The following is a 16,590-nucleotide window of genomic DNA, read 5'->3' as shown; positions in this document are numbered from 1 at the left end:
ATTTTCGTTCAGTGGGAAGAAATAGTTTTGCAGATGGTATTTTAATTCTGTGAGACAGAGTTACCGACGTAGAAGAGCACTCTATGGAATGAATTGCGTGTTGGAAAGAGGTTTGACAAGAATAAGTTTTGAATAGGGATGGTGGGCCGTAGTTGCTTCAAATCATGTGGGACTGATGCAATAAGAAGAGCCAATGAGACACTGAAGCGAAAAAGGTGTGATTTGCTATTTGGGAAGCTAAATAACTGATTATGGATGGAGTACTGAGACTACCGATAGCACGAAACGCAGTTCCGAAATAGAAAAAAATGTTCACATGTAATCTAGATTTAACTATTAGAAAATCTGCTGTGAATCTGTTTGCCTGGAGTTTAGATTTATACAGAAGTGAAACAGGCACGAAAAGTAGTTCAAACAAGATGAGAATAGAAAGTTTTTGTATGTGGTACTACAGTAAAACTTCAATAAAGAAGCATGCGGACACATTTTAAGACAGAAAGTGATCAACACGTTAGTAATAGAGATAGAGAGATGTGTGGGGGGTAAAATTGTAGAGAGAGACCAATATCTGCATACAGCACGGAAGTTCAAATGGAACTAGGTGACAGTAATATTTCGGCGATGGGGAGGCTTGCATATAATAGAACAATATGGAGAGCTGCATTACACCACTTTTCAGACTAAACACGACAACAACAACAACAGCAAACTGTGCTTACTTGACTTCTAAAAGTCTGTATAATAATGCACATTTTATGCTACTTGGGTTTGCTCTGTCTTTTAAACTGATGGCTTATACGTGTATTAAACGAACTGATTCTGAAAGTATGCTTGTCGTTGTGATTTGTCTGATTATCTTAAAATTCAGTTCTATGCAGCACGGTAGTGAAACGTTAAAATCAATAACCATTTCTTCTACTACTATGTTTTCCTTCATTTAGATCATCACTCTAATGATAAACCACAACGAATCACTTAAATAACTGATATACATGCATTGTAATTTTCAGAAGGGGAGCCGCAGATACTGTGTGGGGTAAGCTCTCTCATTGTATCACCGACTATAAGGTGCGTGTTTGACAGAATAAATATGCTACGAGTTTTTCCTGTTATCCATTCACTGTTAGCTAAGGGGTGAACATTGTTATATTATCTTTGTCAGCGGTAATGACATTAATTTGTCTGCAGGATTCCCTTCTTGCATTCATTACTCAATTTGAGTGTACACTGTGTACCCAATATGTCTGTGTCTAGTGTAGATATGTTGAAGTGCGAAGACATTTTCAGAATGTTTGCGTAGCATCTAAATGAGGCGGGACGTGGGTACCAGCCCGGTATTCACCTAGTTGGATGTGGAAAACCGCCTAAAAACCACATCCAGGCTGGCCAGCTCACCAGCTCTCAACATTAAGCCGCGATTTAATAAGAGGCTGGCTCGCCTCCCCGTGTCCCGGAAGCTGATGCTTTAGCATTCTCAGCTATCCGGGCGGGTAAACACTAATTACTAGCGTTAATTTTCACTAAATGCTTATAATCACATTTCACTTATTAACAATGGGTGTAAGATGTTATCCTCTGGCTGTCTTTACTTTTATGCAATAGGAAAGCTACTTAGGCTTCATTTAAACTGACAATGGTGCACACAGATAATTTAACACAAGGCTTGCATTACATTATTCCTAGGAAGGCACTAAACAGTGCGAAAGGTGCTGGAGCACCTCTATGAGAGTCGAACACAAAAGAATTTCAGCAGCCCGCGAACGACACCTGAACCACATGTTATGTCATCAATTTCTTCTTCAGTGTCGCATTCGTTAATTGCCAGGTTTTCCAGTGCTTGCCACCGCACAGTGCCTGAACCATGTCTTACCTCGTCCGACTCCTTACCTTTCTCTGCATCTTCTTCTTGCCCCTCCTCCTCCTCTGGCAGCACCTCCAGCAGCCGGCGTTCTCTGGGCACAATGTCCTCTGCTCCCTCCTGTGGCGGCGGCTGCTCAAAACCCCCACCTGAGGAAGAATAAACGTGACAGATGAAGAATTGGCTATTATGCTGTTTATAAATCACATGTGATTTATCGCTGTTAACTGGGCTTCCAACATTCTGAGTCTCAGGGATCTACTTTCGTACGCAACCTAATGGTCTGGTATCATGACTACATACGAACTACATACACGAGACACCTTTCTTTTAAACGGATGAACTCTCCCCTGTCTCGCTTTGTCCTCTACAGTGCTACTTCGCCGAGTCATTTGCACTATATATTAAACGATTCTCTTATCTTCCTGGTTATATATCATTCTTACTTACGCTTTCGCCAAGAGCGCATCACATTTACTATTTCTTCCTCAAAACACAAGAACAAAATTTACACCGATATAAGGAAAATTCGTTTCTCTTTGTAGAGATATATGCGATATAGCTAACCGGATTAATGCTGTCAGAGTGTTCAAATCCTTTTTCATCTCAGTAGTCTCACAAAATTGCATTATCACGTAAGAATGAGATTGTTTCGTAGTTGTCTGATATCACTATGCAAATCAATGCCCTGATGACCATGTATCAACTGCTACCATTTCTGTTCTAAGCATTTAAGACACATTAAACAACGTACGTACTACATAACCCAAGAAATGAGGGAATAGTTGTCTTAGTACTACGATGAGAATGGAGACAGAGAAATAAAGTGTTGAGGAAGACCAAAATTAGAAACAACACCTTCTCGGTGCGTATTCCCAAAACTGATGATTCTCCCTCCTTCACAAATCTCAAGCTAGTGTGTAGTTAATATCCCTCCACAAATATTCCCCAATTACGTAAAGGAATCAGTCGCTTCCACACCTCAAATATGTCTATGAATACATCACAATTTAAGTATACTGTTACAATGAAACAAAAAAATTCTAGAATCTTCATGCTGCACAAAATCTCAGATAATGTACTACCGTCTTGAATCATTTAGTACCAACAGAATTGACCTCTAGACGAGGTGTGGGTACTTACAGTAATATTCTGGCAAACCCGGCCAGTCGCCGTCCCAGGGATTCTCTTCTTCTTCCACAGGATACTTACCACCACAGGAGCCTTGAATTAAGTTAAGAACTGCCTCCAGCTCATCCCTGGAGTAACTGTGTACCAGTGGTACACAGCGACAGTCCTCCAGACCACCTCCTGTCTACAAAACAATAAAATAATATGTGAGATTCAATGAAATATGTAATCTATAAGAAAATTTTAGCAACGTGTGTAAATCCGTAAAACGAACTATAGGTATAGTGATATTCTCCAAAAGCACTATTTATAATGCGAATGCACACAGAAAAGCAGAATATTATTCACACAAATGCTGATGAAACAATTTTAAAGCCGATACTCACAGGTTCATGCTGATTACGTGCATAGTTCGGAGATAGTAAATTTCTATATGACAAGCCAGCAACGGCCATACCTGTGTACAGACCATTGTAACGTGAATCAAAAAAAGCATGGAATTACATCACATGCATTGACTCATAGACTCACAGTTGCCATTTTATATAGTTTTCTACCCATGTGGCCTACATAAAAAGAGTTGAATTACATTACAAGCATTGACCCACAGACTCACAGTAAGGGAGAAAATCTAAATGGACGGAGGTTGCCGCTCACCATACATAAAAAAAACACTGGAGTGTGGAGGGGTTAGGAAGGAGGGGCAGACAGCCATGCAGAAAGGAGTCTCTGAGCAGTGGTCTGTTTTAATTTCAGTGCTTCCTTCTCTCCCTGTCCTCTTTTTCAGAACAGTGATTATAATAAGATGGGGCAGTATTAACATCATGTGTCGTCTAACTTCATTCATGTAACGTAATCAAATGTTGTGGACTGACAGCAGCACTACATGCTAGTGCTGTATAACATTTTTCATTCCACAATAGACAGAAGAGGGAGCACAAAACGTAATCAGACATTAATGTATAAATGTGAATGTACATGATATTATTTAAACGAATATTTCAGAAAGTATTTCATGAAATAGTGTGTTAGATTTTCTGGGTGTGGGGAAAGTAGACAACTCCTAATTATCCATCCATATCAAGCCTATTAAGAACATTCAAAATGACCAAGTCATCTTATTTTATTTTCAGTTTAACAATATATAGAAATGTGCCTACCAGTCAAATGCAGGAAACAAAAGCCTGTAAGTGGAATAGAATGTGATACTTCTATTTGTTATTAGTTAACAATACACATCACTAACTGTACAAATAAGTTTTAAATTAAAGAGCACAAATAAAAAGCACATACAGATTAGCTGGATGCAGAAACTGAAAGTAGCATTCATTACACATATGTGTCAGTTAACAGTGTGTTTAAATGCCCAAAAGCATGCTCGTAACACGAAACCAAAGACTGCTGAAAAAGTATCAAGAAAAAAGATGATGTTAACACTTAATCCTCATAACTAAACTGTGTATAGAAATCTTATACAAGTGCTGAAATTACCTGTTGTCATCAAAACTAAGCGTAAACCAGTGATATAGACCACGGATTTTTGTTAAAGAACCTTTATGTGCACTGAACGATGGAGATAGAAAAAATAAATGTTTATATCCTGGCCAGAAAACTGAATGGAAAGCATAGAGAACATTTAGCTAGTAGAGAAGCCTCTTGCAGATGAAGCACATGTAAACACCGCAGATGCAAAACGCTGTATAAAATTCTATTACATGTTTACATTAAAGATAGCACAGAATGTACCACATAAGTTAATACAAGTGTGTTTACATTTTAATTACTGCTAAATATCGAGATACACACAATATTTGTACCTGTGATAGTACACAAATTGACAACAATTAGCAAAGCTACATATAGGAACGGAAAAACATGAACTTCTGGATAACAATGAAGCATAAACTTGAAAACTCAACACAAATTAGACATTCGTAAACTGAGTCCAAAATATAAATTTTTTTGCTGTGTATCTTGATGTAATTGTTCAGTCTAGAAAAAGTATCAAAACTACACGCAAAGGGAAACATTTTCAGACGGAACCTCGGTCTTCTCCATACTGCTGTTTTCCTCAGCTGCGCGTCCGGCCATCCTGATTTAGGTTTTCCATGATTTCCCTAGATCACTTCAGGCAAATGCTGGGATAGTTCTTTTGCAAGGGCACGGCCGATTTCCTTCCCCATCCTTCCTTAATCCGAGCTTGTGCTCCATCTCTAATGACCTCGTTGTCGACGGGACGTGAAACACTAATCTCCTCCTCCTCCTCCTCTTCAGCTGCCTCTGCTGAGGTGTTACTACATTCATTTTCTTCTGTGGGATGCTGATGGATATAGTTAGGGTTTCTTCCTTTTAGGCTTTGTAGCTACTCGAAAAAAATTACCGGTGTGACCTTGGACTTGTGTTTCATCGAGCCATTGACACTCACTTTCTCCACCTGGTCATCAGTGAAATCATTCTACAATAAAGAAAGGAAAGAAAACATTTGTATAATGATATCATAAATACATGTATAGGCACGACTAAACTGAAGAGAGAAAGAAAGAGCAAGACCAAATCCGAAAAGACAGTAAAGATAAACTGATGAACGGCTTGTCAAATAATATGGTATCACTAACTGCATGTCACTCAATGAGGTGTTTGCAGCTCAGAAGAGTCTGTCCACATTCGATACATCGCCCTATTTTTATTCTGTGTTTAATAAGGTGTGCTATAAAATATTGCACACAATCGAACATACATGCTATACATGTCAAATGTCACGTCTCACAGTACCATATATAACGCAATTCGTGTTATAAGCTGCTGGAAAACTAAAATCACTTACTTCACATAGATAAGAATACCTCGTCCGTTTCATAAGGCTGCTCTGTGACTTCTAGCACCTCTGTTCACAGAAATTCTCCACTGCTTCCCTCTTTCCTCATTCTGCAAATATACTAGCACACAAACTCCACCTTCTCCCAAGTAGAAGATGAGGAAGCAGCATAACATGGCGGCAGAATGAACAACAAATCGTCAAATACATATGGCACAAGTGAATATCACAGTTGCTTAAAAACTGTACCGAATTCACCACAAAACTCATTCTTGTTTGTACTCGTGTTGAAGCTCGCAGATCTAACACCTGTGCAAAAAGGTGTCTGAATTAACTTCAAACATATATACAGAGAATAGCAACGTTTATAACTCTGATTGTTTCCGTTAGTCTCCAAAACAATTATCAAATCTCGGAAAGCGATACGATGCAAGAGAGAGAGAGAGAGAGAGAGAGAGAGAGAGAGAGATACCGATGGCAGAAAATGGCGTCGCAGCTGATCAGCCAATCACGCGCGATTTCGCTTAAGGCCACTCTCTTCCTGCATACAGGCTCTCTAACCACGCCTGTTGAGATTCAGATGTCTTACATAATTACGTTATACGCACTTCTCGTTCAGTAGTTCTTATGAGCTTGCGTGGTTCAGGAATTCATACCATTACAGCGATGTGCTACAAGCTCAGCTGTAACGTGAGGCATAACAGCGATCCTCTCAACAGTAATTGTCATTTAAGTATCTCCATGGGCATATTTCTTCACCAGCTTCAGTATTAACAAACGCAAACAAAGAGCTTGTGCAGATAAAAGCTGACACCAGCAATGCACACTGGGCAGAATGTTTCTGGCTGACTAGGAAAGTTCACTACGCGAAGTCAGTGCACCAGAATAAAGCAGCTAGGTGATAGAGTTGTAAGTGCGAAGTCACACCATTAACATATTACTAGCAGCCCTCAAATGTAACTGCCTTAGTGGATCGTAACTCCCAGGTCTTTGCTGCATAGAGAGTGTAAACAGGAAGTTTATTTTGTTATGATAACTAATTTATCGAAGGTTATCTTTGAACAAGGATTCAGATTGTTACGATCTCCAACTGCCTTATGAGTGATGCTATGGTTGCCATTTTATTACATCAACCATTACCCATTAGAGGTTGTATAGCATTTAGTGTTAAATGCGTTGTTTATGGGAAAAATGTTGATTGAAATCTTTATTAGAAAAAACATAAAGCATGGCTCATTTACACACGCTGATTACGATCTTAGGCCCTTAACTTATCGCTACTTTCTGCCATTTGTACAGTTTTTATGGCAGGTACACAGTGTTTTGTATGCAAGGATATTCTCAAACCACGTGTGCAATGATACAGGCTGTAAACAGAGATAGAAACCCCGAATAACTAAAACTCAATTCATATCATTTTAACTACTGACTCATTCCTGATAAGAAACAGGTTATTGACAGAGACCGGGAAGTCAGCTGCCTGCAGAGACATTTGAAAAATGCACCCAGTGAAATTTGTACTTGCTCAGTGTGTCACAACCTACTTGCTACACGAGTCCTATTCCACCCCCAACCTGCGTCCTCAGTGGGGTGCTTTGTGGACCTGTTCCAGACGCGTAGACCCCGCCCTGCAAATCAGCCTCAGCGTAAACAATGCTCATATTTTTGCGGAAAGATTAAAAGAAGAATGAAGTGGACAGTTGCAGTGAATAGAAGTGATATAAATCAGGCAGGAGCCTTATGAAACTGTCAAAGTCTTATTATCCATTTGAAGTAAGCAACTTTTGTTTTCTAGTAGCACATTAGAGAGGTTGCTGCATGCGTGTTATTGTGAGAAGTGAAATTTGGCTTGTAAACTGACTGTGTGCAATTTTTGTTGCCCACCTTATCATATTGATTCTGATTTCCATGTAACAATCAAAAAATTCACACAACACGAATGTTTGGTTCTGTCGATGCTCAAGCAGCATACCAGTTTGCTATTTTGACACTCAAGAGAGCGCTACGAGGGACGGCGCTGCACTTGTCCCACAGATGCGGCCAAGAGCCGACTAACTTAAGAACGTCTCTTTGTACCGGCCAGTTGCAAGAGGGTATGCCACTGATCACATACAGGCCTCGCTAACTCCTAACACACTGCGAGGCCAGCAGACGTCGCTTGCGCACGGAACCGCAACTGCAGTTCCACCCTGACATACACTTCACAGGTTAAAAAATTCACTGTGTTTAAACCGAGACGGGAAGGTTGTCCAACCACCTTCAACTTCTCACAGGAACTGTAGATTCCTCGCATTTGAATGTGTTATTTTAGAAGCCACGAGAAAACGGAGCATAGATCCGTTTTCACATCGTTAAATTATCGTTAGTTGTTGTCAAAACCCTGTACAACAACATAGCATAGATTATACATCATCTATGTATTATCTCATCAGGTAGAAGAAACTCTTACTATCAACCTGATATCTGCTACGTTCTGCATTACAGCTCTGGAATATTACACTCATTTTTTGCTCATGACAGAGTGCTAAGAGCATGCTCCATCTCTGCTCAAGGATGCCTTCTCACTTTTGAACTCTCTTGAGGTATCCAATTGCCTCAGTATCTAGAAAATCTATTACGTTATTGAAATAGCAGCACCGATTTGCTGTAAATATCTAGTTAATACTGCATATTACTTCATAAATTTGGTAATATAGCAGATCTTATTTCGATGCCCGTCTCTCTCTGTGTAGGTGGGAGATGGTTACACCTGACTACAGCTCCAAATCTCTAACCATATCTATGGCACTCTTGCCCTCACTTGCACCAGGCAAGTGGATGCAACTGATATCAAATTGATTGGATAAATGATTACACAGTACTGCGGAATCACTCACAGCAGCCAGATGCAGTCATTCACTATACTCTCTGTCTAATGTGCTGTACCACCCCTCCTGAATGTGTACCCAGGTACAGTGTTGTTCTCTAAGCTCATTGCGCTGTACCATCCGCATGTATGTGCGAAGCTCATGATGGGCAGTTTGTGTGTGTGTGTGTGTGTGTGGGTGTGCGTGTTTGTGTGTGTGTGTGTGTATGCATGATCCACCTGTTCAGTATATATTAATGACTGTGATTTGTCATGTTGGTTTGTTCTGCTCTAAATTTTCTAGACTTCAATTTATTGGTAGAAACTGGAATCCAAATGACAAACACTTTCAAATGTGTGTGATGACTTTCGGAGATACCTATGTGGTAAATTTCTCTACTTCATCTCTGTCAGGACTGAGAAACCATGTCTGCTAAATACAGTGACAATGTGATGTCAGCAGGAATATTAGGTATAAAGAGCAAGAAAGTGTCTAAAGAACCATGATCGAACAATATAAGTTATAACTGTATGACATTAAAAAGTGCTGTTTTTAAGAAGCAGGTGTCTAGGACATCGAAGTAGTTGCCAGTTCTTACAACTCTTTTCCCTGTATCTTATGTTTATTTTCTTAGAATTTCAAGGATCTACCCACTTCCTCTAGGGAAATCTACCTTCCTCACAGTGGCTGTGTCGCAGACTCTTCCTGCTCCTGTAGTAACTTGATATAGAGATCCCTCCACTAAATGGAATCTTATTTTAATGGTCTAATTTGTATCTATGGAAATTGATTGTAACGAGTTTGATTCTGCTTAAATGTTGCGGTTCATAAGTACATTTCAAAAATCGATATGGGATGTATATGGTGCAAAAAAACATCGGTTGTAATCCTTTGTAGGCTAGTGGTTGATATATTGATCACCTTTAATAAGTGTCAAACAGCGAACTTGTTATATTGAAAGCTGGCCCTTAACAACACATTAGGTGTTCCTAAATGGATTACTTGAGTCTTTCGTTGTATGACGTTGATAGAACGTTCTTTTTGAGATGGTAGCCGGCTAGGAAACACGGTCCACGTGAAATGTGTCTTTGCCGCCATTTTGTGTGCGTGACGTATATTCATTCATGTAAGGATTTGTTAATCAGAAAATTAGTTAAAAATAATGTAGGAAATTTATTGGGTTAATAGTTGTGTTTTGCATTATATATATGTTTATACATCCTAAATACAAAACTCAAGTAATAACACAAAGAAATCCGAGAGCATGGAAGTGAAATTGGAGAGTAGTGTTAACTTTCAGGTTTATGTAGGCATTTCTCACTTAAGGAAGGAGGGCCCCTAGGAGAGAAAGTTGTCCCTGTAAAAAAACTCCTCCCGAACGGGCCATGAAAGCCTAGCGGTACCGACCGGCCGCCGTGTCATCCCCAGTCCATTGGCGTCACTGGGTGCAGATATGGAGGGGCATGTGGTCAGCTCACCGCTCTTCCGGCCATATGTCAGTTTCCGAGGCCGGAGCCGCTGCTTCTCAATCAAGTAGCTCCTAAGTTTGCCTCACAAGGGTTGAGTGCACCTCGCTTGCCAACAGCGATCGGCAGACTGGATGGTCACCCATCCAATTGCACGCCCAGACCGACAGCGCTTAACTTCGGTGATCTGACGGGAACCGGTGTTACCACTGCGGTAAGGTCGTTGGCTTTCTGTAAAAACCATTCCAATTTTTGGGTATTGCATATTTTTTACAGACAATTACGGATCTACCATTTCTTTCAAAATTATTAATTAGAGAAGCATTTGGCTGTGGAAAAATGCTCCAAAATAGTAGATATTTTCCTAAAATGTTACCGAAGGCAGGCAAGCAGATGAGATAAGGACAGGATGGCTGTACTATGGAACCTGATATTTCCATATCAAAATGGAGAGACAGAGGTACAAAATCAAGTTTGATGGCAAGTATAATTGAAATCCAATGCCACACCTAAAATTAGGAAGCATCTTGGCCAATGGAATAACTGGAGATCTTACTACCAAGAAGAAATATGGAACACAGACATCCCCAAGTGCAAAGTTTATGGAAAAAATGTCCGAAACGTTTAACCACAGATAGTGACGAATGAAGGGGTACATTTTTCATGCGAGGTTATGAGCAAAGCGTGCTCTCACTGCAGTACAAAACAGCCTTCTTTTCTTCACCCATTTCATTCTAAAGAAAATGTGTGGCCCTGCAATTTGTAATATTTCATTGTGTTTAGATCTGTTACCTTGCTTGAATATTGTAATGTGCTCCATTTTTGAAATTGAGCAAATTAATTAATTTATTGTATCGTCATTGCATTCGAAATGGCATGTTTCTTTGTTCGTGTTTTTGTGACATAAGAAAGTGGTCTTTTAAGTGGCCACCATCCACAGCAGCCGAACCCCCACGCAAGATGGACAGTGGTCTGTAATTCAGGCACCTGTATTTTACTCTCAGTCCCAAGGAAAATAAAACATAAAACACTTCTAAGATTATTAAATTCGTATATTAGTAATAAGGAAAGTAATAAACGTATTATTTTTCAAAGTTTGACAAAAACTTTCTCCTATAAATGTTTAATTGCTCGTTAGTGAATTACAGAAGAGAGCTACCACACAATATCACGGTTCATAAATAGCCCTGACAGTTGTTTGGGACCAATATTACACGCTTCTGATTCCAGTGCACTGTTGCATTAGCGCGTATTTTTCTTAGAAAAATTGCATTTTGAAATTAGAATACAGTCTATATGCCTGTATATGAGATGGAAGACTCTAATTTTAATGGAACATTTGTAAATGGTGGAAGGGATCACCACACATAGCATCACTGTGTATAAATAGTCCTCACAGACGTTCTGAGATGAAGTTACATTCATCTAACACCATTGTAGTGTTAAAGCGTATTCTTTTCTTCCTGAGCAAGCTGCATTCCAAACTAGAATAGCATCAAGATGCCTGTGTATGAAATGGAAGACTGTAGTTATAATAAATCATTTGTTAATGGTAGGATTGAGCAGCATATGCATCATCATTTTACTTAAAAAGCCCTGACAAACCTTTGGTAGCTGTGTTACAGACATCTGATGCCATTGCTACTTTGGATGGACTGTATGTTCGTCGTAAGCATCGAAATCAGACTGGAGTTTATGAGCATGTACATGGAATGGAAGACTGTAGCTTTAACAGAACATTTATTAATGGTGGTAGAGAGATAAACACACAGAACAAACACTGTACATAAATTCCATTGACTGATGCTTCGAAGCTATGCGACATATTTTGCAATTTTTGCGAATTTTTGTGTGCTTTAAATTCCAAATTTATTGCAAGCAAAACCTGTTAGAGTACGTATACCATCTTGAATGAACTTAAAGTAACTGAGTGATCGAAATAACGAACAGTACATGTCCATCTCAGCCCTCCCAATATCTGAAGGAATACAGTTCCACAATTCTACTCGCGCACCACTGTAGCACATTCCACATCTGCAGACCATGTGTGTTCACAGAATTTCGTTGCTTTAGAAATACTTCCTGTGATGACTCCTAAGCAGTTAATGTTTGCGCATCAATACCAAGCACAATACATCTTGGTGCATAACACTACTACTGCCGAAGACATGAATCCTGGCACAGAACATAACCCGCTTAGCCGCCAACTGCCCCTCAATATACATTTTACATTGACGCATAGTTTCCCTCAATGTATGTGAAAGAGCCCCACCTTCATGCCTCACTATACAGTCACAATTTTCTCAATACCTTTGAAGTCAATGTCAGCTGCTACACAAGTTTACGGTGAAATGATGTGTACTGGTGAATAGCAACGTCGATTCGACAGGTCCACACATCAAAGTCGCTATCTACCAGTCGTTTGAGCGGACATCTGTTCATGTTAGGTCGATGGTCTGCGAAGCATAAGCGTCATGCGGATGCAGCTAGCATCGTACAAGTGGGCATACTGCATTCGAATACGCGGGTGAAAAAAATTATGGGGGAGAGTTGACATATTTCTCCCAGAAATTTAGAGGTGGTTGAGGGAATACATGCAAGTATATAGGCAAATTTTTACTCAGCGTGTAACATTGGGACAGATGGGTAATCGATAATACTGGTTCTATGAACGCTCGACCACGCAATTTACAGACGCTTGCAGTTTATTTCTTTTAGATGGGGATGTTCGTCGGTGATGGAGATATCTGCAAGCTGGACGACTTGTTGTGCAGCTGGCAGCTGACCTGAACGTAACAAAAATCTCTTGCACGTTAATAGGACTAGAAATCCCTTACACTGTCTCCGGAATCGTTAACTGCTGATAAAATATGCCTAGCAGTAAGCATCTGGAGCGAGCTGGAATAGAATGCACATGTCAGGTTCAGATACTTTTTTTGGGGAATCTTGAGGGAAGAAATGCAAACACTAAAAACTGGCTAGTTGTGGAGATAAAGCGGAAGAATATGTCAAGCTCAAATTCATCTGCATGGATTTTTAAGGGGTGTGTCGTCGATACACTAAGATGTGAATTTGTAGAAGCCGAGTTACAGCAAATCCCGCCGCTTTTTCACTTAGAGACTGTTGTGCTACAATTCCGATTTAGGTGTAAGGGGTACTTACATGGCAGCTGTTGCTGTAAAAAAACAATGACGATTTGGTCTGGTTTGTAACTATTTGTTAATTGGCTCTCGATGTACGATAGTTGAATAAGCGTGTAAGTAATTGATTTGCTTCTGAATAAATGACCATCACTTTGCACATGTGCACTACGCAGGGGTAAAATACAGCATCATGGTCGATGCGCTGTTGAGCAATACGTGGGAGTAGAAAGTGGGTAGTGCTGTGTTTAAGTCACGAATATCCCCTAATCTTGCAGTAGCTCTGAATTGTGCGTGAAGTTATGAGGTTGCTGCACCGATGTAAATGATTTAGTGGATAGTGTATTGCAAGCTATGTGACCATTAGATTCGTATTATGGATGTATGCTCCATAAAAAAAGCCTCTAACACACGTCTCACGATGTGACTGCAGTTAGGGGCTGATACGAAGATTTTTATTGAGAGACAATCAGCAGTAGAAGTTCCGTCTTTCGTTTTCTCGATAAATAAGGGACAACTACATCTATATGCATACTTCGCAAGTCATCTATGGCGCCTGGCGGAAGGTACCCTGTACACTGCTTGTCATTTCTTTTCCTATTCTAATTGCAGATATAGCGACATGGAAGAAAAGAATGAATATAGGTCTCTGTATGAATGCTCATTTCTCGTAGTCAGTCTTTGTGATCTCTATGCGAATTCAGTGTTGTCAGGAGTTGAATACTTCTGCAGTGAGCTTCATATGTCGGTACTCTAAATTTTCTCGATAGTATTTCTCGCCTTACCTCCAGGGATTGCCATTTGAGTTCTCAAGCACCCATCCACTTATCTGGCAGGAACCAATAGGAACACTTCAAGAGGGCTGTACTCTGACAGAAACCCCAGTGTGCAAGCTCATCCATGTTTGGGATGGGGCGGTGGTCAGGCAGGTATTTTGGTATTGCTCACTGGGTCAGTCCTCCCGGCATTTCTCGAAAACACACCTAAGAACGTTTCGGTTTGCAGGTGGGAGGAGGGAAACCATATTGTTCAACATCTTGGCATTTACCCCAGTGTCATTTAGGGGCCCAGTAGTTCCGTGAAGGATAGGACAACTTTTATGAGTCGGAAATCATTAACAGCTGTCCAGCACAACGAGCAGAGCGGTACAGGCCCGATGTGTGGGCAGAGGTTTGTGACCTGGTGTCAGCGGTAGCAGATATTCACAGGTGAGCCGGAATCAGCGACCGGGATGTGGCGGAGGTGTCATGGGGATGGAGCAGAAATGAAATACCTCCCTGCTCTTATAGAGCCCTAGGAATCAGACGCATTAGTTTGGGAGCAATATACCGGATTTCTAAGTGACTTGGTTCCACTAGTATGACAAGGTAACCAAGAGGCAGTACGTAATTAGCGAAGCATATCTTCAGCTATTTGACACCGGATACTAACCATTTTGGTATCGGAAGAAGTGACGATCTAGCTTTAGGAAGCACCCATTGACGTAATACAAGCGTCTGCAACGGTGACCTGGCGAGTCTAATCTGACTGGAGCAAAAAATTTACTCACCATTTATAGGGTCTCTCATGATCAATTTCATTAATTATTCAGACAGTTAGATACCAGAGGCGTGCCTCAAGGTGGGTGGAATCGAGGGCGAGACTACCACAGATATGTTTCGCTAGGGGGAGCTGTCGGGAGGCGTTTTCTCGCTGCAGCGAAATTTTTCAACGAAATCTCTCATCTGCACTGGGAAAAATGGCATCGTAATAAAATCAGCTATATTAGCAGATTTATAACGCGACATTTGGTATTAACCTGACATGTACATCTCTTCTGTGATGCTATTTTGCTACCTTAAGAGACTTCATAGGTAATGACGCATTTAAATGCATTAAATGTGTTCCAAAGTGAGGAGACATCTTGTGACAGAGGTAGAACGTGCTCCTATCGCCTTGTCATGACCCAAAACGGTTCAATATTCAACTCCCCTGATGATGGACGTAGCGAATATTAAGCTGATACGAATAGTTATTTCAAATGATGAGAGAACGTACAGGTGATATAGCCTATACCATTCAGTTGTATTGGGTTATCACAAGAAGTAACGATACCTTAGCGGTGTGAAAATGCGAGTATGGTCCGATTTCTTAAAAATAAAGTGTACAATACGGAGGAATCTACATTTTGTGTGAGATATTTGAAGCATATGGACGACTGCATCCCAGTCCTGGATTGGCTCATGTCACTCACACCACTCGCACGTTGAGATTCTCCAGTATGACTGCTTCAGTCACAGTTGCTTCCGGGTGCCCCATCGTTGTTGACATAAAAATAGTTCAAATGGCTCTGAGCACTATGGGACTTAACTTCTGAGGTCATCAGTCCTCTATAACTTAGAACTACTTAAACCTAACTAACCTCAGGACAGCACACACATCCATGCCCAAGGCAGGATTCGAACCTGCGACCGTACCGGTCACGCGGTTACAGTCTGTAGCGCCTAGAACCGCTAGGCCACTCCGTCCAGCGTTGTTGACATATAAATAGCTGGACTCTGCATATTGATGCTCTTTTTGTAATGAGTCAATATGATTTTGGAGATATTCAGTTTAAGTAAATCTTCTCTTTGATGTATTCATATGTTCACCAATTATTTCTACTCCTGTCCAGATTTCCTATGATAACAGTTGCGACAAGATTCTGTAGTCCAACTCTCCCTGCCATTTTGTAAAAATTCGTAAAAGATACTAAATTCAGCTACAGTCAGTTTGAGATCATTTGATTATCTGTCTATGAATGTGCCAAATATTAAACTCATACAAAAACTGACTCCTTTCTTCTTGCAATGCTACTGTGGCTAAAAGGTAGGGTCAAGGCAGAGGAGGAAGCTTGAGTGGACAAAAGGCGTTATCTGTTCATCAAGTCCGTGACTACTGCCCCGGCCAGCAGTTGATAATCGCCTTAATTTGACACCGAAAGCACAATATTCTGCGGGCGTTGAGAAGTCATTATACATTACTGGCCATTAAAATTGCTACACCAAGAAGAAATGCAGATGATAAACGGGTATTCATTAGACAAATATAGTGTACTGGAACTGACATGTGATTACATTTTCACGCAATTTTGGTGCATTGATCCTGATAAATCAGTACCCGGAACAAAAACCTCTGGCCGTAATAACGGCCTTGATGTGCGTGGGCATTAAGTCAAAGAGAGCTTGAATGGCGTGTACAGGTACAGCTGCCCATGCAGCTTCAACACGATACCACAGTTCATCAAGAGTACTGACTGGCGTATTGTGACGAGCCAGTTGGTCGGCCACCATTGCCCAGACGTTTTCAATTCGTG

The sequence above is a fragment of the Schistocerca americana genome, chromosome 8, assembly GCF_021461395.2.
Source record: "Schistocerca americana isolate TAMUIC-IGC-003095 chromosome 8, iqSchAmer2.1, whole genome shotgun sequence".
NCBI lineage: Eukaryota > Metazoa > Arthropoda > Insecta > Orthoptera > Acrididae > Schistocerca > Schistocerca americana.
The sequence above is the reverse complement of the archived record's forward strand: the minus strand, read 5'-3'. Positions refer to the sequence as shown.